The sequence below is a fragment of the Nicotiana tomentosiformis genome, chromosome 6, assembly GCF_000390325.3.
Source record: "Nicotiana tomentosiformis chromosome 6, ASM39032v3, whole genome shotgun sequence".
NCBI classification, from domain to species: Eukaryota; Viridiplantae; Streptophyta; class Magnoliopsida; order Solanales; family Solanaceae; genus Nicotiana; species Nicotiana tomentosiformis.
The window spans coordinates 54,845,152-54,871,814 of record NC_090817.1 but is presented as its reverse complement, the minus strand read 5'-3'; positions in this window follow the sequence as shown (position 1 = coordinate 54,871,814).

Genomic DNA, 26,663 nt, shown 5'->3' with positions numbered 1-26,663 from the left:
TTTGGCTTTGGTAGTCCGGTCTATGGAGGCCATCGAGGTTGCCAGAGTTCCCGAGCTGATGGCGGTTGTGCCTGTCGGGGTTGCTTCCGAAGACCAGAATCTCGACCGGAGTACTCCGAGTGATTTGCTCGGGGCTATGACAATGGGTGATTCGCCTTCTCTTCCATCTTTTTCTAAGGAGGCGCTGAAGGAAGCTCGAGAATTGAAGACTCCCGATATCGACGCAGGCTCTAGTGCAGGGGATCCTTTTAGGGATTGTTTTACTGGAGTCGACAATGGTTCCAATATCGGTGACGCTTCTCTTTTATTAGAGGAGGCTCAGCGTTTCATTACTCGGATAATGATTCTTCCATACTTGGTTTCTTTGTTCTTTTCCATACTTGACTCGTGTTTCTTACTGTGCAGGCCATTAGTTGGTTTCGGGTCGATCTTAGCCGGTGTGAGGCCAAGCTTCGGAAGGTCTCAGGTGAGAGAGATGCCCTGCGGCTTCTTTGCAGCCAAAAGGACTAGGCTATAAAGGACCTCCAAGCGGATTTGGCTAAGGTCTGTGAAGAAGGGGTCGAGCTCGATAAGCAGGTGAACCTCGTTCTGTTAAAGTATGGGTCTGACTCAACCGTGGAAGTTAACCCTTCGTTGTCTCAGTTGCAACAAAATATAGAAAAGATCGGGTTACTTCGAGAAGAAGTCGATCAAATCCGAGCTGAATGCAATCGATGGAAGGAGACCCTCGATCGCCTGGCAGCGGAAAAAGAAACCATCTTAACAAAATTATTATCGGCCGACGTTCAACTTTGAAGTGCCAAACAAAAGGGGTCGGTTCAAGCTAAGAAGATTGAGGAGCTTGAAACACGACTTGCTGAGGCTAAGGCGGAGGTTGAGTCGTCGAAAGTCTTGGCGGATAAGTCCATTGCTGTATATCGGGTTGATGCTGAGGCTAATCAGATGGAGGCCCGGGCAGCGGCGAAGGCCGCCGATACTCGAGCTCATTGGGTTGCCGAACTTGCTAAGTGTAGGTCTCAGAGGGAGACCCTCGAGGAGATACATGCTCGAGGTTTCGACCTTACCAAAGAGGTAAAAAAAGGCAAAACAGCTCGAAGCGGAAGCTGAAGCCTTGGCTTCTGATGATGATGATGATGATGATGGTAGCGAAAGCGGATCCGAGGACGGGGAAGAGCTCGACCAGGAAGCTTAGTTTCTAATTCTTCATGTTTGTACATTAATCTCGTAGGCAATTTTCGTATATATATGTATAATCAGGTCGACTTGTTTTTGTTTTGTGAAGACTTTTAATCGAATGTTGACCTTGTAGTCTCTCTGATCGATCAGATTTGTAGCCCCTGGGTTTGCTTGTTTAGTCGATGATTCAAACTTTGAAGGAACATAATTCGTCGAGTGAATGTTTGGAACTTGAAATATTGTAGCCCGTAGGCGTAATGATCGAGTGCATACTTGCTCGAACTTGAAATAAAGGTAGCTCGTAGGCTTAATATTCGAGTGATTATTTCGAACTCGGAATGTAAGTAGCCCGTAGGCTTAATGGTCGAGTGCTTGTTGCTCGAACTCGGAATAACAGTAGCCCGTAGGCTTTATAGTCGAGTGAATGTTTCAAACTCAAAATGTAAGTAGCTCGTAGGCTTAATGGTAGAGTGAGTGCTTTGCTCGAACTCGGAATAACAGTAGCCCGTAGGCTTAATAGTCGAGTGAATGTTTCGAACTCGAAATTTAAGTAGCCCGTAGGCTTAAATGGTGTGAGTGCTTTGCTCGAACTCGGAATAACAGTAGCCCGTAGGCTTAATAGTCGAGTGAATGTTTCGAACTCGAAATTTAAGTAGCCCATAGGCTTAAATGGTAGAGTGAGTGCTTTGCTCGAACTCAGAATAACAGTAGCCCGTAGGATTAATAGTCGAGTGAATGTTTCGAACACGAAATGTAAGTAGCCCGTAGGCATTGTAGAGTGAGTGCTTTGCTCAAACTTGGAATAACAGTAGCCCGTAGGCTTGATAGTTGAGTGAATCTTAATTCTGGTTCCACAATAAATCTCAAGTCATTGCACATGTGTTTATGTTTGGGCCGATCTATATGAGCATGGTTTATTTTGACCATTTGGCTCTTACAATTTTTCCTGTTGGAACCTTGTTGTGAGATGACTTTCTTTCATCTGAACTCAATGTATTTGAGGGCCATGATGCTCCCCCGGTATTTGAGGTCTGTCGGAAAGAGGCCTCAGATATTGTTGAAAGTGCAGCATGATCGATGGTTGCCTCATTAAAAACCTTGCCGAAAAACCCATTTGGGAGAAAACCGGTCTAAGGGAAAAAGAGTGCAACGCGTGCTCTTGATCGAAAGATCTTCTTCAGCTCTTGTTCGGACTTCTGCGTGGGTTAGTTAGATGAATATGGAAAGGTCATACCTTAGCAGCAGTACCGTTTTAGATGTGATACATTCCAACTGCTTGATAGCTGTTTGCCGTTTATGATGCCGAGCCTGTATGATCCTTTTCCAACGTTCTCGAGCACCTGGTATGGTCCTTCCCAATTTGGTCCTAATTTTCCTTCGTTTGGATTCCGAGTATTGATGGTGACTTTTCTTAACACTAAGTCCCTGGGCTTGAAATGGCGAAGTTTAGTTCTTCGATTATAGTAACTTTCGATTCGTTGCTTTTGGGCGGCCAATCGGATGAGGGCAGCTTCTCGTCCTTCATCCGATAATTCAAGGCTGGTGTTCATAGCCTCGTTATTTGATTCTTCCATCATGAGTCAAAATATGGGACTAGGTTCACCGACTTCGACTGGTATCAATGCTTCAGAACCATATACTAAGGATACTGGGGTCGCGCCCGTACTGGATTTTGACGTTGTTCGGTATGCCCAAAGGACTTCAGGCAGGATTTCTCTCCATTTTCCCTTCGCGTTGTTCAATCTCTTCTTCAGGTTTTGAAGAATAGTCTTGTTCGTTGATTCGGCCTAACCGTTCCCACTGGGGTGGTATGGTGTTGATAATATCCTTCTTATTTTGTGATCTTCGAGGAATTTTGTGATATTGCTACCAACGAATTGCTTCCCATTGTCGCATACTATTTCGGCGGGTATCCCGAATCGGCATATGATATGATCCCAAATAAAGTCTATAACTTCTTTCTCTCTTATTTTCTCGAACGCCTGCGCTTCAACCCACTTAGAAAAATAGTCAGTCATAAATAAAATAAATTTGGCTTTACCTGGGGTCGACGGCAGAGGGCTGACGATATCCATTCCCCATTTCATGAATGACCACGGGGATAGGACCGAATGAAGTTGTTCCCCGGCTTGATGGATCATTGGCGCAAACCTCTGACATTTATCACATTTACGAACAAATTCTTTCGCATCTTTGCCCATATCGATCCAATAATACCCCGCTCTGATCACTTTTCGAACTAATGTGTCGGCACCAAAGTGATTGCCACAAGTGCCCTCGTGTACTTCCCGGAGGATGTAATTGGTATCTCCCGGACCCACGCATACCGCCATCGATCCATCGAATGTTCTTCGATATAGTGTTCCGTCCGCAGCAAACGTAAATCGAGCAGCTTTAGTCCATAGGGCCCTGGAATCTTTATAGTCTGAAGGGAGCTTTCCGTTTTTCAAGTATTCAATATACTTGTTTCTTCAATCCCAGGTTAAGCTAGTAGAATTTATTTCGGCGTGCCCATCTTTGATTACCGATCTTGAAAGCTGGACGACAGTTCCCGAGCTCAAATCACCTACCTCGACCGACGATCCCAAATTTGCGAGAGCATCAGCCTCATTATTCCGCTCTCGTGGAACATGCCGTAGGGTCCATTGTTTGAAATGGTGTAAGGTGATAAGCAATTTGTCCAGATACCTTTGCATCCTACCTTCTCGGACTTCGAAGGTTTTATTTACTTGACTCACCACCAGCAAAGAGTCACAGTGCGCCTCAATGACTTCTGCTCCCAAGTTTCTAGCTAGTTCGAGACCTGCAATCATGGCTTCATACTCGACCTCGTTGTTAGTTAACCTGATAGTTTTAATAGCTTGCCTAATAATGTTACCCGTGGGGGGTCTCAAAACTATGCCTAACCCGGACCCCTTTATATTCGAAGCACCGTCCGTAAAAAAGATCCATACCCCAGACGATATACCTGATTTCAAAAGGAGTTCCTTTTTGACTTTGGGTATGAGGGTTGGCGTGAAGTCGGCCACGAAGTCTGCCAAAATTTGAGACTTGATGGCCATGCGGGGTTGATATTCAATATCGTACCCACTGAGTTCGATGGCCCATTTGGCCAATTGGCCTGATAGTTCGGGCCTATGTAAAATATTACGGAGTGGGCAAGTGGTTAATACGCTTATGGGGTGACATTGAAAGTACGACCTTAACTTTCTAGATGTGCTTACCAGGGCAAGTGCCAATTTTTCTAAGTGCGGATACCTAGTTTCCGCTTCCCCTAAGGTCCGACTTGCATAATAAACGGGAAATTGCGTACCTTTCTCTTCTCGAACTAGGACGCTGCTTACGGCGACTTCCGATACCGCCAACTACAGGTAGGGCTGCTCGTCCGCTTTCAGAGTATGAAGCGGCGGCGGGCTCGAGAGGTATCGTTTTAATTCCTGTAATGCTTGTTGACATTTCGGTGTCCAGGTGAAGTCGTTCTTCTTCTTGAGTAGGGAGAAAAATTTGTGACTTAGATCCGATGATCTTGAAATGAACTGGCCTAAGGCTGCAATTCTTCCCGTTAACCTTTGTACATCTTTCACGCTGTCCACGATGGTGATGTCTTCGATGGCCTTGATTTTGTCGGGGTTAATCTCAATTCCCTGATTTGAGACCATAAAGCCGAGGAACTTGCTCGAACCGACCCCGAAAGCACATTTTTCGGGGTTGAGCTTCATGTTGTATTTCCTCAGAATCTTGAACGTTTCCTGCAAATGGGCCAAATGGTCCTCTGCGCGCAGGGACTTAACTAGCATGTCATCAATATAGACTTCCATCATTTTACCTATTTGTTCTTCGAATATTCTGTTTAGTAGGCGTTGATAAGTAGCTCCTGCATTTTTTAGCCCGAAGGGCATTACGTTATAACAATATGTTCCATATCGGGTCACAAATGAAGTTTTTTCCCGGTCGTCCGGGTTCATCTGAATTTGATTATACCCGGAATAGGCGTAGAGAAAGGTGAGGATCTCGTGGCCGGCCGTGGCATCGATCATACGATCGATGTTGGGCAGTGGAAAGGAATCTTTGGGGCATGCTTTGTTCAAATCCTTATAGTCCACACACATTCTAAGTTTGTTTCCTTTTTTAGGTACAACAACCACATTGGCTAACCATTCAGGGTATTTTACTTCCCGAATGGACCCTATCTTGAGAAGTTTAGTTACCTCGTCCTTTATGAATGCGTGCTTTTCCTCGGACTGGGGCCTTCTTTTTTGCTTCACTTGGTCTAAACATAGGGTTCAAGCATAACTGGTGCACCGTTATGTCCGGCGGGATCCCTGTTATATCTAGATGGGACCAGGCAAAACAGTCGATGTTATTGATAAGAAATTGAATGAGTTTCTTCCTGAGTTCGGGGCTCAAACCCGTTCCCAGGTATACCTTTCATTCGGGCCAGTGTTCGATCAGTACGATTTGCTCCAGTTCCTCAATTGTTGATTTGGTGGCATCGAAATCATCAGGGGTTACGAAGGATCGAGGGATCCATCGACCATCATCGTCTTCTTCAACGTTCTGCTTACATGGGTGGGTCGAAGCCGATGTCTGTGATTGCTATTTGGCGCTCTGCTTTTAACCTGATCCTTTTATCGGTGAAGGCGAGGATATTGATTTTGCTTCTTCGACGGAGAACATTTCCTTTGCGGTCGGTTGTACCCCGTACACTATTTTGACACCTCCTGATGTTGGGAATTTGAGGACATGGTGTAGGGTCGAGGGTACGGCTCCCATGCTGTGGATCCACGGCCTTCCGAAGAGGGCGTTATACTGACCTTCGATCACGTGAAACGTTTTTTGCTGGATGGTTCTGGCCACGTTTATCTATAGGGTAATCTCGCCTTTAGTGGTTTCACATGCCATATTGAATTTGTTTAGAACCAGAGTTGCGGGTACGACCTGATCTTGCAGGCCGAGCTGTTCTACGACCCTCGATCTAATAATATTGGCCGAGCTACCTGGATCAATTAACACACGCTTAATCTTAGTTTTATTCATGAGTACGGATATTACCAGTGCATCATTATGGGGTTGGATGATTCCCTCTGTATCTTCATCACTGAAGGATAAAGTCCCTGTGGGTGTATAATCTTGAGTTCGAGATCGCTTCACAATCGACGTTTTAGTGCGTTTAAGCATCGGTCCCTGGGGGGCATCGACGCCGCCGATGATCATGTGAATGATGTGTTGTGGTTCTTTTGGCTCGTTTTGCTTGCTGAATTCCTTGCCTCTAAAATGGTTCTTCGCCCTATCGCTCAGAAATTCCCGAAGGTGCCCTTTGTTAAATAAGCGGGCCACTTCCACTCTTAGTTGCCTGCAATCTTCCGTTCTATAGCCATGGGTGCCATGATATTCTCACATTTGATTGGGATTCCTTTGGGCATGATCGGTTTGCATGGGTCGAGGCCAACTGGTGTCTTTGATGCATCCGATGGCCGATACGATGGCGGATGTACCAATGTTGAAGTTATACTCCGATAGTCAAGGGACTTCTATAGGATCTGTATATTTATCAAAGCCTCTCTTGCTCATAAGTCCCCGAGAATTTTGCCCCCGATCAATCCTTCAGTTGTTCCAAACCGTATCACGTGCTGAACCGTTGTTCATCCGATCTGTGTCGTACGGTTGGTATCGGTCTCTGTTCGACCTTTGTTCTCTGTTGATTTCCCTTTGATTTTTTGTAGTCGTGTGGTTCTAACGTACGGGCCCATACGGAGCTCCCAATTGATCATCTTCGACCCTGATTTTTGATTGGTACCGGTTGTATACATCTGCCCAAGTTATTGCTGGGTACTTGATCAAATTTTATTTCAGCCGATGTGATGCTGTCGAACTTAGCCCGTTCAGTCCTTGGGTGAAAACTTGTACGGCCCAATTGTCTGTGTCCGGTGGCAAGTCTATACGCTCCATTTGAAATCGGGATACGAATTCCCTCAGCATTTCGTTACCCCTTTGTTTTACTTTGAAGAGGTCCAATTTCCTTGTTGCAACCTTTATGGCACCAACATATGCTTTTACGAACGAGTCTGCTAACATGGCGAAAGAATCAATGAAATTTGGTGGTAAGTTGTGATACCAGATCATTGCTCCCTTTGCGAGGGTCTCTCCGAACTTTTTCAACAACACGGATTCGATCTCATCATCCTCCAAATCGTTGCCTTTGATGGCACATGTGTAGGAGGTGACGTGCTCGTTAGGATCAGTCGTACTGTTATATTTGGGAATTTTGGGCATACGGAATTTTTTGGGGATTGGTTTTGGGGTCGCGCTCGAGGGAAAAGGCTTTTGTATGAATTTTTTCGAATCGAGCCATTTTATCATTGGCGGAGCCCCCGGAATTTGATTGACCCTAGCGTTATACGTTTCTACTTTTTTGTCGTTGGCTTCGACTCGCTTTGTGAGTTCCTCGAGCAATTTAGCAATTTTAGGAGCGGTCCTCGATTCCTGCTCGTTTGATTTCACTACGGCGGGTTCCGTTCTGGGAGTGACTTCTTGAAGAAGCGGATTGGAGTTCGGCCAGCTTTGCGTATGAGTTCGGCTCTGCAACTGAGCTATCGCTGCTTGTTGCGCTTGTAACATTTCGAAAATTATACGCAAGCTGACCCCGATTTCCCCCGTGCTGTAGGTGTCTCGGGCTATGGATCGAGCACCGCCCTGAACGCTTCTTTCCGGTTCAGAACGCTGATTCGCTTCTAGAGCTATTTGCGAATTGATATCCAGTGGTACTTCGGCTCAAATTTCGGGTTCTTCGATTCGAGCCTCGTTGCCGTTGTCAGGTAGCCTTCTGACCCCGGGCACTAAGTTGTTGGTTTCATCTTGAAGGCCGGCTTCGAGGTCGATAGGTAGAGCCATTGCTGATTCGAAGTTGTAAGCTGGAGTGTACTGTAGATTTATATCAAACAATCACTGTTACCCTTAGCCCCACGGTGGGCGCCAAACTGTTTACCCGAAAAATCGGATAACGTTAAATTTAGATATGGTTCTAAGGGTATGCAAATTTCTTTGATACAAAATGACAATACAAGTATTTATTGCTATGAAATGGGAATGATGGACGGGAAGACTCGAAAATATTAGGAGAACAAGCACAATGAAATCTTAATGTATTTTTTTGAGGACCCCTGTCTGTTGCAGTCTATCTCCCTTTTTATAGTAGAGGGTCATTACTTTATCTATAACAACATAATAAAATAATACATATAGTGGAGAACCCATGATGGTTTGTCTCTCCCTTGATTCTCGCCAAGATTCTCTCCCTTGGTGCGGTTGTAACGGCTCTTGTCTGCGAGCTTGGCGCTGACTCGAGCTCGGTGCTAGATCGAATCTCCAGTCTTAGTTCGAGCTCGGGTATGCCTTGGAGCATCGATATTCGGGGCCTGTGTCGATCGGCGTTGCCCCGTAGTCCGATTCGGATGCGGGCTCGATAATGATATCTAGTTTTGCCGTTGATTGGTCTCATAGCTCGAAGCTCGACGTCTCTTCTTCGGAATTCGTCCGAACTTGCCATGTGGATACCCTTCGATTGAAACGTCATTGTCTCGACCGGTCTTTATGACTGAGAATCGGCTTTGACCGTACACAGTTACCCATTTTGAAATTTCTCAATAGTTGAGCTCTAACTCGCAGATTTGATTCCTCGCTGAAATTGTCGCTGGTAGCTGTGAGAGAATTTTTTTATAAATATGGGATAACAACATGCGCTGGTTTTGTGTTTGAATGAAGATTTCAGTTTTAATGTTTCTTGTTACCCGATTCTTTGAGTTTTATTTTTATTTTTGGAGGTATTTGAGCGATCCTCATCATAATTGAAAATGTTGTGATTTCTTGTCTGTATCTTATGGGGATAATAAGTTTTACCATACTAGATACTTTTGTTTGTGGAACTCTCTTCTCTTAAGCACTTCCTAACTAGTTTTAGTTTTTCTAAGGAATGGAACAATCGTTTTGACTTTTTGAAATATTTAATTTCAATAATTCTTAATTAGAAAAGTTAAAATTCTATTTTTGAGAGAAGGGTGGTGTTTAATTCATTGAACAAAAATTCGTGGATGGTGGTGAGTACAGACTCTGATTGGACCTTAATGATCGGGAATTTCTGCGATGAAAAAGAAAAAGGAGAAGAAGATTTTAGCTGTGAAAATTCATTACTTTCACTTTTCAGCTTTCTTTTAAACTGAGTAGTTTGATCTAGGTTGACAGGTGACAAGCAAAGTGTTTTAGCTCAAGAGAACACTTCACTACTTACTATTTTTTTTAATTTTAAATAAAGAGAACTCTTCACTACTTTGATATTTCATATGATAATTTTTGTGGTACAAAAGATTCATCTAGTATGTTATGTTATGTTGGAGACTCATAATCCTTAGCTCAGTGCAAGCGGCAGGCCCAAATTAACATTATTTTGGCATTTGTTCTTGGCATTTATAGATGGTGATGGTTAAACATAGTAGCAATATGATGAAACTTAAGCTGGCTATAGACTGATAAAATATTTTGGCATTTGCATTCTGAAAGCGAAGAGAGTCATATCTTATCATAGTGTGTGTATGTGCTTTAAATATGGTCTGGATCAAAAGAAATGGAGAGAAAGGAGTGTAAAGAAGGAGAATAGGTTGTTTCTACGGTTGGACGTATTTGAGGGAGAGGAGGAAAGAATAAGTAAAGAAAGGGACTAATAAATTAATGACAAAGATTTAAGCTTTGAAAAGAGGCTTCTTCCAATCAAACAATTTTTTATGCCAAGAGAGCATTTATATAAAATTATAAACAGATAAAAGTGTTTTGCATATTAGTGTCCAATGACACACTTTCCTTAGTTTCTCTCTTAATCAAATCAAAAATGAAAAATTGATATCCCTCTCCCTACTTCTCATCTCCTTTCTTTTATTCTGTGTGATCTTCCTTGTCAATTAAAGTTATAGGAGTCATCAGAAGCGGTAAAGTTTTGTAACTTGATAATGAATATATTCCCTCTAGTGTGCTTACAATGATAACTTACCGAGCAAGTGTCATTTGCAAAAGACGAAAGGAAAAATAAGAAAAGTATATAGCTCATGCTTCATGTGGGTTATTTTCAATAGGTGAAGTTGTGGTGTTGCTATTTCTCAGTAATCTTGTGTACACTTTTAAATAAGTTTTCTTCTTCTTCTGAATGCAAACAATAATTTCTATGAATAAGTTCTTTAATTGCAGGCTATGAGAAGATATATAATTTCTCTATTTCTTTGTGTAATGTTGTAACAACCCGACTGGTCGTTTTGAGCTTTGGCGTTCAGTTTGGTAGTTTAAGGTCTTGAGAAGCTTCGTATTATGTATTATGACTTGCGTGTATGGTGGTTTCGATTTTCGGACGATTCAGGATTGATTTAGAAGAATGATCCTCGTTTAAGAGGCTAAAGACGTAAGAGTTGACCGAGTTTGACTTTTTTGTAGACGACTCTGGAATGGTGTTTTGACTTCGTATGGTGATTTTGGACTTAGGCATATGTACGGATTTGGATTTGGAGGTCCGTAGGTTGATTTGATGTATTTTGGTGAAAGTTGAAAAGTTGAAGGTTTGGAAGGTTGGTAGGTTTGACCGAGGGTTGACTTTGTTGATATATGTCCCAACTTTGATGCCGAAAGTTGGTATAGGTCCGTTGTGCTATTTGGGACTTCGCATGTAAAATTTGAGGTCATTCCGAGTTGATTTGATATGGTTCAGCGTGAGTTTTAGAAGTTGAAAGTTCATTAGTTTATTAGGCTTGAATTGAGGTGCGATTCATAGTTTTGATATTGGTTGGTGTGGTTTGAAGCCTCGGGAAGGTCCGTGTTATGCTATGGGATTGGTTGGTATGATTGGACGGGATCCTGGGTGCCTCGGGTGTGTTTCGGATGGGCTACGGTCTATTTCCTCCTATTTTGGATTGCTGTTCTGATGTTTGGTGTTTCCCTAATCGCAATCACGAGTATATGGATGAGTTCACAGAGAGATTTTAGGAGGCGGGAGCAGTTTTTCTTCGCGTTCGCGTCGATTTGGGAGAACAACTCTTCGCAGTCGCGAGGGTGGTTACTCGTTCGCGTAGTAGGGGAGACCGGTTGGACATAGGACTTTTAGCCTTTGCATTCGCAGGAGCTTGGCCGTGTTCGCGTAGGCACAGTTTCGCGCACGCGTAGCACATTTTGGCAGCTGTTGAGTTTTGTCTTCGCGATCGCAAAGGTATTTTCGCGATAGCAATGTGTTTCACTGGGCAGAATGTATAAAGTACTCTATTTCGAGGGTTTTTGTTATTTTTTCACATTTTAAGTTAGAGAGCTCGGTTTTTGGCGATTTTGAAGGGAATTTTCATGATTTGGATCGGGGTAAGTGCTTTTGACTCAGATTTTCCATATTCATGATTCCATCTTTGTTTTTATCATTTAATTAGTGATTTGAGTTGGAGAAATTGAGAATTTTTGTAGAAACTTTTCTAAAACATAAAATTGTGATTTGAAGGCCGAATTGAGGTCAGAATTAGATGATTTTGATATGGTTAAACTCATGTTGAAATGGGTGTTCGGATTTTATAAGTTTTGTCAAGTTTTGAGGTGCGGGCCCGGGGTAGACTTTTTAGTTTTCATTAAAGATCTAAACTTTATTATCCGGAATTATTTTCTATGGCTTTTATTTATGATATTAAGTTATTTTGTCTAGATTCGAGTTGTCCGGAGGTTGTTTCACATGGGTGAAGGGCTTCTTAGCTAGCGTTTGGCCATAGATTCCCAAATTTGTTCTGAAAAATCTGATTTGAGTGAAATTTGGTTTGAAGATGAAAATGTGGTTGGACATCTGTTTTCAAAACATATTTCTCAAATTTATTTTGGAAAAACATGAAACATGACTTATACCCACAAGTTCTAAAAACTATCACAAATACCCAATAGTACCATTATCAATAACATTCATTATATTATCGCAAATCATAGTCCTGAACATAAATAAATTTAATACAAAATTATCATTTTTATAATGAACTACATGATACACTATCAGGTGACCGAGAAGACGAAACAACATTGTTACAAAATAATAAATGGTGGGCTCTTTTATAAAATACAAAAGTATGGGGCAATTTTTAAAAAATATAATAGTGATATTTTGGCCCAAAACCAGAATAGCTGGTTTTGGAATTTGGGATTTTGCCAAAATGTAGGCAAAATCTATGGCCAAATACTTGTTTGTCAAATAAAATCTAAATTTATTTTGGCAAAATCTATGGCCAAACGGGTCCTTAGTATATTGATTTAGCTTTTTAGAGGTAAGTACCTTGCCTAACTTTGTGTGGGGTAAACTACCCCGTAGGATTTGGTCTAATTGCACTATTTTAATTATGTGAAAGACGTGTACATGAGGTAACGAGTGTGTACTCGGACTTATATGTGGAAATTGACCAGTTTAGACTCTTAGGTTACTTTTATGCAGTTAATTAGAAGTTATTACTTGTTATATCTTTCGTTGTTGAATTCATTCTTGTATGCTTAGATTGTAGTCGTTATTACATTCTTCCCTTGTCGAGCTTACTCTTATATGTCTTAATTGAAGTTACTATTACATGCTATAATTTTCATTGTCAAAATTATTTTTATATGCTTTAATTGAAGTTGTTAGTACATGTTCCGTCTTTTGTTGTCAGGTCTCTCTTATATGTATTTAATTAAGGTTGTTTTCACATGCCGTGCCTTTCACTGTTAGGTTTATTCTTAAGCAAGTAATTGAAGTTGAAGTTATTGAGAGCTAATGATCTATTTTAGTTGATGCTGTTGTTTTATGGAGTATCTTTCATTGTTGAGTTATTTTTCGTTTCATTTTGTTATTGAGATTCTTGTATACATTGTGGTAGAGCCGTGGGCTGTGTTGTTGTTACATTGATATCTTTGTTTTGGAAATGTTGTGGCCTATGGGCACGTGGGTACGAGTTGATATTTCATGTTATTGTAATTTTGGCACATGTGGATTTGTGGTGTGGATTGATTGTTGCTATGCGGAGTATAAGGGTGGCTATTATGATATTGTCAATGCGGAGATATAAGGGTGAATATGTCAGGGATGATATGTGATGGCCGGGGGGGGGGGCATATTATTGATGACATTCGTGTGATGGTGTGATTTTCCTTTTGTGTGTCATGCACATTATGTAATTTGTTATGTTATATCCAATGGGCTATTCGATGTCTTTGATATTATTTGTTGACCATGGCTATAATAGTACACTTGCACATGCATACACAGTAACATGTCAATTATACCAGTTCAGGAGTATGTGATATTCATCGATCATGCACACGTATTCTTTTATATCTGATTTCATTGTGATATTGAGCCTGTAACCATGCAGGACAGATTATGACAACGAGCCTATGACCATGCCGAGCGGATTAGGATATTGGCATGTGAGTTGTCCGTGCGGTTGTGATTGATAATGTGGGCATGAGATGCCATGTGTATATGAGTTGTGATATGGGATTTGTGGTTTGTGGTTGTGAGGAATGGTACCTCGGAGTGAATTTTGTTGTGAACCTTGTGTTAGAACGTCTTGATAAATTGGTTGTCATTTATTTTTCTTAATTGGTGTCACTGATACTTTTTTTTATCACATATTTATTCTTTGATGCCATTTACTGTTTCTTGCTTCCATTATTAGCCTTATACTGATGTTGTAATGACCCGATCGGTCGTTTAGTGTAATTGCGCCCCGTTACCCCTTTTTATGCTTCACACATGTGTGTTTATGATTTTGTGACTTGCGGGGGAGGGGGAAGTGTAACACCCCGAAAAATTTCGAAGTAATTAAGCGCTATTAAGAAAGTTGATGTGCGCTAATTGTATTATTTTGTGTGTAGACAAGGACTATTATATGAATGATACCAATTGATCATGATAATATATGTATGAGGTGCATTAATAATGGTTTATGGTGTAATAAGAGCCCTAAGTCCAAGTCAAGTTGGAAATTTCATGATAGACTAAAGTTTCAAATGGGTACGCACAAGACCCAAATTTGAACGAGAATATATATATATATATATATATATATATATATATATATATATATATATATATATAAAATAAAAGATCGTCGAGTCTAGTTTCTAACGCTTCAAACCGTTTGTCATTTGGACATTCCTACAAGAAGTTATGACCAAATTACCAAAGGCTGAAAAAATGCGATTCTGTGATCGCAGAACCATTATGCGATCTTAGAAGTAGTTATGCGACCCCAAAATGGTCGCAGACCTATCCAGTGAAGCTCATTTCTACGCATCGATTTTGAGTTGCATTTTGCTACCCGCATACCCATTCTGTGGTCCATTATGCGACCGCAAACCTGCTTTCGGAGGATTAATTTTTCTATTTTCATAACCCGACCCTATTTTGATAAATAGTCTTTGGGGCTTATTTTGGAGCAATTATTTGAGGTTTTTTAGAGATAAGTGAGAGTGTTCTAGAGAGATGAAGTAGATGAAGTATTTTGTTCATCAAGATCTTGCCCAAGCTTTGAAATCCAACAAGAAAATCTGACAAGATCTTCATCTAAGAGGTAAGATTCAAACCTCTAGTCTTCAATTTCGTGTTTGGGGTAAAAGATGGGTGATTGGAAGTATGATTCTTGGGTGTAAGAGTATTATTTATATACGCTTGTACTAATAAGATTTGTAGGAAGATTGTTGAGCTCAAATAAGTAAAACTTGGGTTGTGGAGTGAAGGACATCTTGTAGAAGAACCTTGTAGTTAAATTTGCATACGTAGTGTTTGATAAAATGCTCAAATGAGCTGAGACCATGAATATCTTCCTAATTATGGTTCAATTTTGTTATGTTTCAAAATAGATTGGGATTACTAGAATTTCCGGAACATTGTAGTAATTTAAGGAAAGCTCAAAGCGAGGTATGTTGGCTAAACTTTCTCTCTTATAATTGAATTCCATGATGTTTCCGTAAGTTCCAAGTATGGTTGTCTCAAGTTTCTTATTCTATGTTCCGAGTTGTGCCCAATAAATACGATTGTCCCAGATAAGTAGAGATGTGAATTGTGTAATCAAAACTTGTTCCTAATGTTCCTATCACATTATGTTATCCTTTGGGAATGTGTTCAAGAATGACATGGGTATTAAAATGCTATGTTTTTGAGTCGTGTTCCAAATGAAGGTTATGATGCCAAATTGTGTGAGAAAATCTCAATGATCTTAAGACTCTTAATTGCTCATATGTGTACCTAAAGTCTTGATTGGAAATGTCTTATTGTTGATAATCTATAAAGATGGTTGGAAGTGAAATAAATGAATTGGGGTTATAGAGTGTGGCCAGTGTTCCAAGAATTTAAGTTATGATTGTGGCTAGTAGTGCAAATGATTTGAGAGGATGCGAAAAAGAATATGAAATGACTCTCGACTCAACTGTTTAAAATGACTTCGAAAATAAAATTGCCTAAGGGCTTTTGTACTCAATTCATGCCCATAAGTGGCTGCTTTAACTAATGCTTTGCTTTATAAATATATCCAGTGTGATTTGAGTTCTTACATAATCATGTGTTGAAATTTTACATTGTCATTTTTGGGGAAGAGTATTGCAAGAATAAATGGTGTATTGATTATTTTTGATTTTTATGAGTGTTTCTATTGCTGGTTGGTATGCCCCATTCTTTGGGAAGAAACCATTTGTGTTTAAAGTTCCCATTACAAATGGATTTGAAGTATATGATTTCTAAAATATTCTATATGTTGGTATTTGATGGTGATCTTTGAAATTGAAAGAGGTGAAAGTGTGGAATATCAAATACGGCCATCGTGCCAGGAATAAAGAATCTTGTGAATGGCCAAATGAGCCAAGAAAATATTGTCGTTGTGAATGACTGAAAATACTAATGAGAATTTATACAATGTAAAAGATGTTGAGGTGAGTACAATTGTATTTATGTTATCTCTGTGTGCAAATTAAATAAAAATGATTTTGGGAGCATCATTAGCAAAACCGAGGAAGGGTGGGTCATAAGGCCCATATCTGAAACTACACGTGACGGTGTAGGGGTGGATTGTGATTATTCCCCTTATTTGAGATAAAATTAAAATATTGGAGAAATTGTGATATTATTCCCCTTAATTGGGATGAAACTGGCAACAATTGTGGATTGGAAAAGTCAACCCACACGGCATATGTGGGGAGAAGGACGCCATGTTGTGCACATAGTGGTACTACTCTTGGTAACAACTTTCTTTCGCATCACATGTCAAACCACATTGTTCGCGGAAAGATGGCCTAGCCGATCGGCCGTGATCGGACCCCGTGCTAACAAAAACGGTGGTAAATCGGTGCTAATGATCTCCTAACCAAAATTGTATATGAAGTTCATATTTTGGAAATTATTATATTTTAACTGGACATTTGGATATTGTTGATTGTGACTTGCTGTTTCTATGTGTTGCCTTTTCTTATATGGGCATTCTATTTTAAAAGAGGACTTTTAGCTATACATACTAGTGCTATTCGACAGTACTAACATCCCTTTTGCAGGGGGCGCTGCATCTTTATTGGATGCAGGCGGTTCTACAGTAGGCGGCATTGATCAGTGATAGCAGTACACTGTTTTCAGCTGATTTGGTGAGCCCCACTTCATTTCAGGGTCATGTATCTTTTGTTTCTCATGTACTGTGTTTTGAGGTATAGTCGGGGCCTTTTTCTGGCATTTCCATATTACTCTTCTATTGTACTTAGAGGCTCCGTATACAGGTTGTGGGTTGTGATTGATGTTGGGAATTGAACTAGAAATGTTGGTATTTGGAAATCATATTTTTTCATTAATTCTATAAATTCGTAATATTTTAAAAATTATGAATGAAGCTGCTAATGAGAATGAAAAGGAAGTTGTTAATAAAATCTTTTTAGTGTTTGATTAATGGAGTACATCTCCTCTTTATCTATGGATGAGTTTGGGTAGAAGAAAATCTAACAGGCTTGCTTAGCCAGGTTCTCTCGGTTGAGCGCCGGTCGCGCTCCCCGAGTTTGGGGCGTGACAAACTTGGTATCAGAGCCTAAGGTTTTAAAGTGTCCTAGGATGTCTCGGAGCCGTGTCTAGTAGAGTCCTTCTTATCGGTGTGTTGTCGACCACATCTATAATGGGGAGGCTACTTGGACATTAAAAAAATTCACACTTCTTTGATACTCTAGATCGTGCGATAGAACTCAAGATAGGAAGCTAATTTCCTCGTCATGTCTCATTTTTCATATGAGTAACCTACGGGTTTGAGGCAGCAAGAAGGAAATGAAGGAACCAGTTGCTAGGGAAAATGCCCGTGTTCCTATTAATGTCACCACGCCACTAGATCATATGGTGAGAGAACGTACAACTGTCTTTCTGGATGTAGGTATTGTCTTACTACGAATATAATAAAAGTTAGGAGTTTGAATTCATATAAGTGAGCTCTATCACATGATCTAGAGTAAGAAGAAAGAGTGACAATCCTAAATGCCCTGTAGCCTCCTGTTTATAAGTGTGGTGCACAACACACCCATAAATAAGACTCTACTAGACACGGCTGGTAGAGTCCCTAGGACAAAACTGCTATGATACCACTTTTATCACGCCCCGAACCTGGGGGACGAGACCGGCACCCGGTGCCTCACCTATCCTTGCGTACCAACTTACGACTAAGGGACTCTGAACATATAATGTCACACCTTGGCCATGGGCCACATTGCAAGACAATTTGCGAATGCTGACTAGACATCAATATAAAGTTGGGTCGACAAGGCCGTCATAACTACTACAACTGACAAACCAACAAAATATACATACAAGGCCTACAAGCCCAATATACTGCACTAACTGACAGGATATATTTACAAGCCTCTACTGATGGATATACTGTGATCGGGACAGGGCCCCGACCTACTCATAACATATATACATATATACACAAGATGTACATAAAGCTCTAGACCCGTCATCTCCGAAGGGCATGGAGCTTATCGATCAAGCTGAACTCAGGCAACACCTAATGAGGAGGTCTACCCGTCTATCTGACTGAACCTGCACGTATGAAATGCAGCGCCCCCTAAAAAGGGATGTCAGTACAAAATAATGTACCGAGTATGTAAGGCAATATACTGAAAGCTGAAACTGAACTGATAGTATAATAACGGAAAGTAACTGAGAGTCAAAGATAATCTGAAGATATGCTTACCTGCTGATACTAACTCAACTCTCTCAATATAGTAAGTAAAATAGATGTACGGCCCTATAAGGCTCGGTATATATATAACTCCTCTGCCGTAGTAGGCTTGCTTCATAGGCGCTCGACCATACTAGGCTATGTTTCTCGGCCAACTGGGCTCGCTCATAGGCGCTCGGCCATAATAGGCTCGGTATATAACTTACCATCTGATCAGAGGTGTCCCAATAAGGGCCTACATATCGATTATAGCTCGATGGTAATGAAAATATTATAATATTGTATATATAGGCTCTCTGCTCTCTTGACTGGAAGAAGACAATACTCAATTGAATATGAAGTCCTGATAAGGAGAATACTGTAACTTATGAGACTAGGATAATGTATATAAATTCGGGAGTATGAACTTCTCTTTATGCCTCGTTATCAAACACATATAATTACGAGATCATGCCAAAATGAAGAAAGGGCTTAGCCTTAACATACCTGAGCCGATTCTCTTGACAATCCCTTTAACACCCGTTAATTGCGACAACACGTAACGGCGGATCGAAGTAGGAAAAAATCCGGTAAATATTCTTGAGAAAGATTGTACCGTACTCCCTTAAAATTGCAAAATCCAACGTTGCTAAGGTGCTAAAAAATCTCATTGGAATTTTTGTTTCAAGATATTCACATTACTGCTACATGAATTTTTGTTTCAAGAAATCTCGTTGGTTTCACGGTTCTAACATTGGAATCCTTGTATGAATTGGTTGAAGATGTTATGAAAAATCCTCACGTTACTTAAGAATGGATGTATGGTTCTCATGTTCTTAAGACTTACAATGGCTCTCTTTTAATAAATGGATATGTGACTCATGTTCTTGAGACTTACCAAATCTCACATCTCTAATCTTGCCACATATATAATGAATTAAGAGTCACAATTCTTGGGGTGGCTTGCTGCCACGTGGGGGAGGGTCTAACCTTATCCAATTCTTTAATTAATCACCCAATAATTTCGTAAATAACTAGGTAATTTCCCATTACCCAATAATTGACCAATTACCCATATAATTAAGAATTATCTCAAATTACTTAAAATACTACTCACGTTTAGCATACTTTATACACCTTATAATCATGGTCATATGGTACCTTGTATGGCACTAGTCCATAAATACGGGGTATTATAGCTTGGACCGTATTTTATCCCAAATTTCCAAACTTCGACGAAACTTATTTCCTTCAATTTGCTTACCCTTTCTCCTTCACGTATTTACTCATCACGTGTTTGAAATAGCATAATGCTTATAATGTCCAAATAATCTTGTCCTTGAACTAAGGTCAATTATCTTACGATAATTTCACGTATAATACTATAGGGTGTAACATCGTCGTATTATAATACTGCGGAGCGTAACATCATCGTAATGTAATACTTCATGGCATAATATCGATGTAATACTGCGGGGAGTAACATCATTTTCCCCTTTTGGAATATTCGTCCTCGAATGTTGACTGATTCACTTATCATTCTCATAACCCATAGCCCTTGCGAATACTTTAATATTCTCCTTTCCATTTAGGCAACTATTCTTTTAATAACTCCAAAGGCCAGGGCGTTCCCCCTCTTTAAGACTCTTTCTCACACCACGACTTATAGTCGGAATCCTTCTAATCTCGTAACTGTTGCTACCTTCTATCATGCAGCCTATGCGACTCTAACTTTGTATGTGCACCTACGCGACGCTTCTCTCCTCTTTCCTCCAGCTCTTAGCCAATCTCTAGGCCTCACTTGTGAACATATTCAAAATTATATCAAGTTGTCCCTCTAGGCGTCATTAGCTTTACTACATCTAAGTAGGCCATACTATACCATAACTCTTACTTCGATTTGTTGTTACTGAGGTCTGCGACTAAACTCGAGGTTACTCTCGTTGCTTATCCTATATGCATAAAGCTAAGTCTTTTAACGCTTCTTCATTAATGTTCATTTTAAGACTGATGGCCTAATCTCATCTCATACTTTATATATTTTATCCAACCATTGTCGATTCACTTTAATGTTGATCTACAATCTTCCATTGATAACTTGAAACTTCTTACGTAACACATTGCCATTAGGGCTTATGTTGCATCGAGAAATATTTGAAGTAAGTTTCCTGATCCACGTAGGGGAGATACTGTACTTCAATAACCGTATTTCATAGCATCCCAATGTGATTCACTTCCATGGGTATTTAATCCTGTACAATTCTTCAAATCTTTTTTTCTTCTTCTTCTTCTTCAAATCATTACTCAATCGAAGGCCCAAACGTCATCCTTTATTTGTCACAATTACACCTTCATTCTATTACCAGGGCAACATTCAATCTCTTCTAAATGCTACTAGTCTTAGACTCTCTTGAGTTCATTCAGGCTATGCTGAGCTTTCTACAACTTAGGGAAACCATCAGCTCTCTTGTTTTCATGGACTTAATCATGAGGACTTATGTACTATCATTAATATGGAACATAATAAATAATTTTGTAACTAAGGCATTAAACGTTCACTGAAAGAAATATGAAGGGCTATGAAAACATCAAAGAAATAGAAAAAAAGACATATAAAATTTTTTAAAGTTTTAATTAAACTTACTAATTATGTGATTTTCATGTATTAATTTTTCGGCAGAAACTAAACTTAAAGTTATACATAACGAGCCAAAGAACTGTTAAACTTAGATCTTTAAAAAAACTTAATAGGCTTTCAATATAAAGACTACACATATTAAATTCTTAAGAAAAATGCTACAGATACTCTTAAGTTAAAGATACTGACGGAATGACTTTTAGGAACAAAGAACCTATACTCTCTTTAAGTTGGTAGACTATCGGGTATATACCTAATATAAATTTTTAACTACAAAAAAAATTTCTTTAAAGTAAAGTTCTACTGCCTATCCTAAACAACGTAAAATAAATAAAGCCAAAATCATGCAGATTTTTATAATCGAAACTATTTTAACTCACTTAACAAAATACTACTTACTACATTATCACAAGGAAAAACTAAGAGTCGAATTTGACTAAAACAATGGATAGAATATGCTCTAAAATACATATCAAACTGCATATTCAAACAGTAGGCAAATAATATTAAAATGAATAACAAAGAAAGTATAGATGAACCTTTAAAAGTTGAAAATTTCTTTAAACGATATCGTAGCCTTGAACCGGAATCTCAACTAGAAACCTCGCCAAAAATAACTTGAATGTTCTTCGTGCCAAGTGTTTGAAGTGCTAGACCTTTATTTGATCTATTTCTTATAATATGATGTGCTTTATGTAGTTTGTCTTCATATGTTCCCTTCCAAAACATTTCTAGCCGAGTGAAAATCCCCCATCCCTCCTTTATATGTTCGTTCCCCCCCCCCCCCCCCCTTTGTGTGAAGTGAGGATTTTGAAAATCCCCCCATCGTGTGTATGTGTGTGATATGGGTGTGTGATCATGGGTAATAGAGGGTAGAAACGTGAAGAGTGGAAAAACAATGGGGTGAGTGTTTAGGTAGTTAATTAGGATTAGGAGAAATCTTTTACTCTTTTAAGATTTGTTTTTATTCTTTTCATTACTGACTTTTACTTATATATATATATATATATATATATATATATATATATATAAATATAATAAGTATGATACTCTAAGAGTGTGAGTATTTATTTTTTTGTATATATATATATATATATATATATATATATTTATTAAGAGCAAGATAACAGTTTTAAAATATTAAGATTAGACCTCAAAGAAATATTTACACTAAAATAGAATAGAATTTGGGTGTGGTCCAAAATTAGTTGTTCACAGCATGCCCTTCTTTGCTTGAAAACATGAAGAGTTTTCAGGCAAAGAAAATGAACAAGGTGACTGATTTTTGACCTCACTATTATTTAAAAAGGAAAAGAAGAGAAAAGAAGGGGTTGCGACCGAGCCTTGGTTTTAGGCAGCCTACATATCCCGGGTTATAGGGGAATCAGGTCACATGTAGTTCAAGTGGAAGAAGAATAATGGAGTACGCTTAGATGGAGAGTCGAGCGAAGTTCCAGTCGAGGTTCCGATCCGCGGTTCCTACTATTACATCAAAATGAAAAGAAAATTACATACTCTTGAAATCTAAGAGTTATAAAATTTCTATCTAAATGCTATCTGGAGTCTTGTCTTGATTCTTGACTTGCTTCCCCCATTGACTTTAGACTGAAACTTGATGCTCTCGATGTAACAAACTATGAAATATTCTCCCAGGCTTGATTCTTGATCAGATGATGAGAAGATGGATCTTGAGACCTTATGTTTCTGCATGCATTATGTCCAAGCTGGTTACGGCTGGTATTGAGATCAAACGTTCCACTTTCTCTGGTAAGAGATGGAATCTTATTTTTGCACATCCAATCCGTACTTTTTAGAAAAACCTACAAGTCATCACAAACAAACAAAATGAACAAAAATTTTCTGCCCCATTTTGCACTAGGAAATTTTTGCGAGTTATTGAAAATACATAAAACTATCTTTGCTATTGCAGAATAAAGAATTGAAAAAGACACGGGTTTCTTCTTCTTATTTTTTTTTTGAATAATAGGGGATGTCGTACCCTATGTTAACAAAGGAAGGAAACCAAGGGATGTAATACCCTATGTTGATAATAAGATGAGGCTCGTGGCGCTCTGAGATGCTACTAGGGAATGTCGTACCCTATGTTGGCAGAAAGTAATGCAGCCAGGGGATGTGGTACCATGTGTTGGCGATAAGATGAGGCTCGTTGCACTCTAGGATGCTACTAGGGAATGTCGTACCCTACGTTTGCAATAAGAAATGCAACCAGGGAGATGTAGTACTCTGTATTGGCAATAAGGTGAGGCTCTTGGCTCTTTACGATCCTACTAGGGAATGTCGTACCCTATGTAGGTAGAAAATAATGTGACCAGGGGATGTAGTACCCTGTGTTGATAATAAGATGAGGCTCATGACACTCTAAGACGTTACTAGGGAATGTCGTACCCTATTTTGGAAGAAAGTAATGCAGGCAGGGGATGTAGTACCCTGTATTGGCAATAAGGTGAGGCTCTTGGCACTCTGATGCTGCTAGGCAATGTCGTACCCTATGTTGGCAGAAAATAATGTCGTCAGGGGATGTAGTACCCTGTGTTAGCAATAGGAAGAGGCTCGAGGCACTCTGGGGTGCAACTAGGGAATGTCGTACCCTATGTCTGCAACAAGAAATGCAACCAGGGGATATAGTACCCTGTGTTGGCAATAAGGTGAGGCTCGAGGCACTCTAGGATGCTACTAGGGAATGTCGTACCCTACGTTTGCAATAAGAAATGCAACCAGGGGGATGTAGTACCCTGTATTGGCAATAAGGTGAGGCTATTGGCTCTTTAAGATCCTACTAGGGAATGTCGTACCCTATGTTTGCAAAAAAATGCAACCAGGGGATATAGTACCATATGTTGGTAATAAGATGAGGCTTGTGGCACTCTAGGATGCTAAGTAGAAAGGAATGCAGCCAGGGGATGTAGTACCATGTGTTGGAAATACGATGAGGCTCGTGGCACTCTAGGATGCTAATAGGGAATGTCGTACCCTATTTTGGCAGAAAGTAATGCAGTCAGGGGATGTAGTACCCTGTGTTAGCAATAAGAAGAGGCTTGAGGCACTCTGGGGTGCTACTAGGGAATGTCGTACCCTATGTCTGCAACAAGAAATGCAACCAGGGGATGTAGTACCCTGTGTTGGCAATAAGGTGAGGCTCGAGGCACTCTGGGATGCTACTAGGGAATGTCGTATCCTATGTCTACAACAAGAAATACAACCAGGGGATGTAGTACCCTGTGTTGACAATAAGGTAAGGCTCTTGGCACTCTGGGATGCTAGTAGGGAATGTCGTACCCTATGTCTGCAACAAAAAATGCAACTAGGGGATGTAGTATCCTGTGTTGACAATAAGATTAGGCTTGTGGCACTCTAGGATGCTAAGTCGAAAGGAATACAGCCAGAGGATGTAATACCCTGTGTTGGCAATAAGATGAGGATCGTGGCATTCTAGAATTTTACTAGGGAATGTCGTACCCTATTTTGGCAGAAAGTAATGCAACCAGGGGATGTAGTACCCTGTGTTGAAGATAGGGTATTGGTTCCCTAAAATGAAACTAAAAATAAAATGATTACATGTATATTGTAAGAAAATCAAGGATTTGAGAACTTCACTTGGTGGTGTTCGTCTTTTCACAAACTGTTTCCTACAACTGTTCTGTTCCTATTCCGAACAAAGAAAGAATCGTTAGTTTTAAAATGGAGGTCGATTTGTGGCCTTGATTATTTCGATCTCTTGATCTCGGCTCATCTTCTTCTCAACTGCAACTGATTATTTCCATAATACCAACTCCATTTCTAACCCCGGAGAACCTTTGGCATTTCCAAACTTTGCCATAACGGTTGGTCGTGTGGGACTTAACCTTTTTCAACTTTATTTTGCCTTTGTGGGTATTTTTCTTTTGGATTCTTTCAAAGTTTTCCATTTTAAAGCATCAGCCAATCATGGCCAGTCGGGGTCGACTTGATGCCCTTGCCGAGGCTGGGCGCCTTTTGAATATATCAGCTCGCTTCAAACGAGAACCCTGTAAATCAGTCTTGCCGTCTTTTCTTTGCCTTATTTTTTAAACAAAGTTAGACCAAAAGGGATTAAAAGAAATATAAAACAATGGAATAGAAAATGAGTTTAAAACAAAAGGTGTCCCTTTCGGGGAACAGAAAGACGGACTTATCTGGGAGTACATGCGGACTCCAATGAACATGACATGCCTTTTGGACTAGATACCTGATCTGTGTAAACTGTGCGACTCTTAGAAACTCATCACAACTTTTGACTTGAAACCCGAAAAATCTTGCTCAGGACTATGTTGATGCCATGGCTGCGTGGTTCCTCTTTTCGATCAACAATGCCCTTTGCGGGATTTCACTAGCTGATCTCTCTCATTTCTCTTCTCGCCATCGCCTTATAGTGCCCTTTGCGGGTTTTCACTAACAAGACTCTTATTTTTATTTTCTCTACTCACCATAGCCCTACAGTGCCCATAAGGGTTTTCACCAATAGGACTCTCTCATTTTATTTCTCTAATTTTGTTGCATCCGATCCTAGTAATCGTATCCTCCAACTCTTAAACATTCTCGCCAATTGATCGGAAGGATTTGAAAGGATTTGGGTAAAAAGAGTTTGTATTGAATTACAACTTTGGAACCTTTCGGGCGAAATCATCGCCGAACCATTATGACATTTGCCCCAGTTTTCAATTTTGGGGAATGTGGATTTTTGTTTTGGTGTGACCGAACCCCAGAGTGAGGCTGCCTACGTATCCTTTCGGAATCAGGTCGTACGTTGTTCAATTAACATGAACTTGTTTTGATGATTTTTTTTTTGTTTTGATTAAGTACATTTGTTCCAAAAGAGGGGAAAACAAGGAAATATAAACAGGGCTTCAAAGGGCTAACTAGGTTGACCAGTGTTTGGGTAGCGAGAATGATAGCCTTTCATCATCCCAACCTGAGAATGCTAAGTATAAAAATGCCCCAACATAGGCATGTCAGACATAATATCTCTTGACCGCATCTGCGTTGACGGATATATCAGTCACCTTTCCTTCTATATCTGCCAATTGTAGAGTTCATTTTGACAATACTTTCTTGATGAGGTACGGACCTTGCCAATTCGGGGCGAACTTTCCTTTTGCTTCTTCTTGGTATGGAAAGATACGTTTCAAAACAAGTTGTCCTACCTCGAATTGTCTTGGGCGCACTTTCTATTGTAAGCGCGTTCCATTCTTTGTTAGTATAACTGACCAAAACAAACTGCCGCCAAACGCTTTTCATCAATCAAACTCAATTGTTCCAATCAGGACTTCACCCATTCAGTGTCCTCAATCCCTGCTTCAACAATGATTCGGAGAGAGGGAATCTCAACTTCAGCAGGTATGACAGCTTCAGTGCCATAAACCAATAAGTATGGTATTGCGCCAACTGATGTACGGATAGTTGTCTGGTATCCCAAAAGAGCAAAAGGCAGTTTCTCGTGCCATTGTCTAGACCCTTGGATCATCTTCCTAAGAATCTTCTTGATGTTCTTATTCGCAGCTTCAACAGCTCCATTAGCTTTGGGCCGGTAAGGAGTAGAATTGCGATGCTCAATTTTAAATTGTTCACATACCTCCTTCATTAGATGACTATTCAAATTAGCAGCATTATCC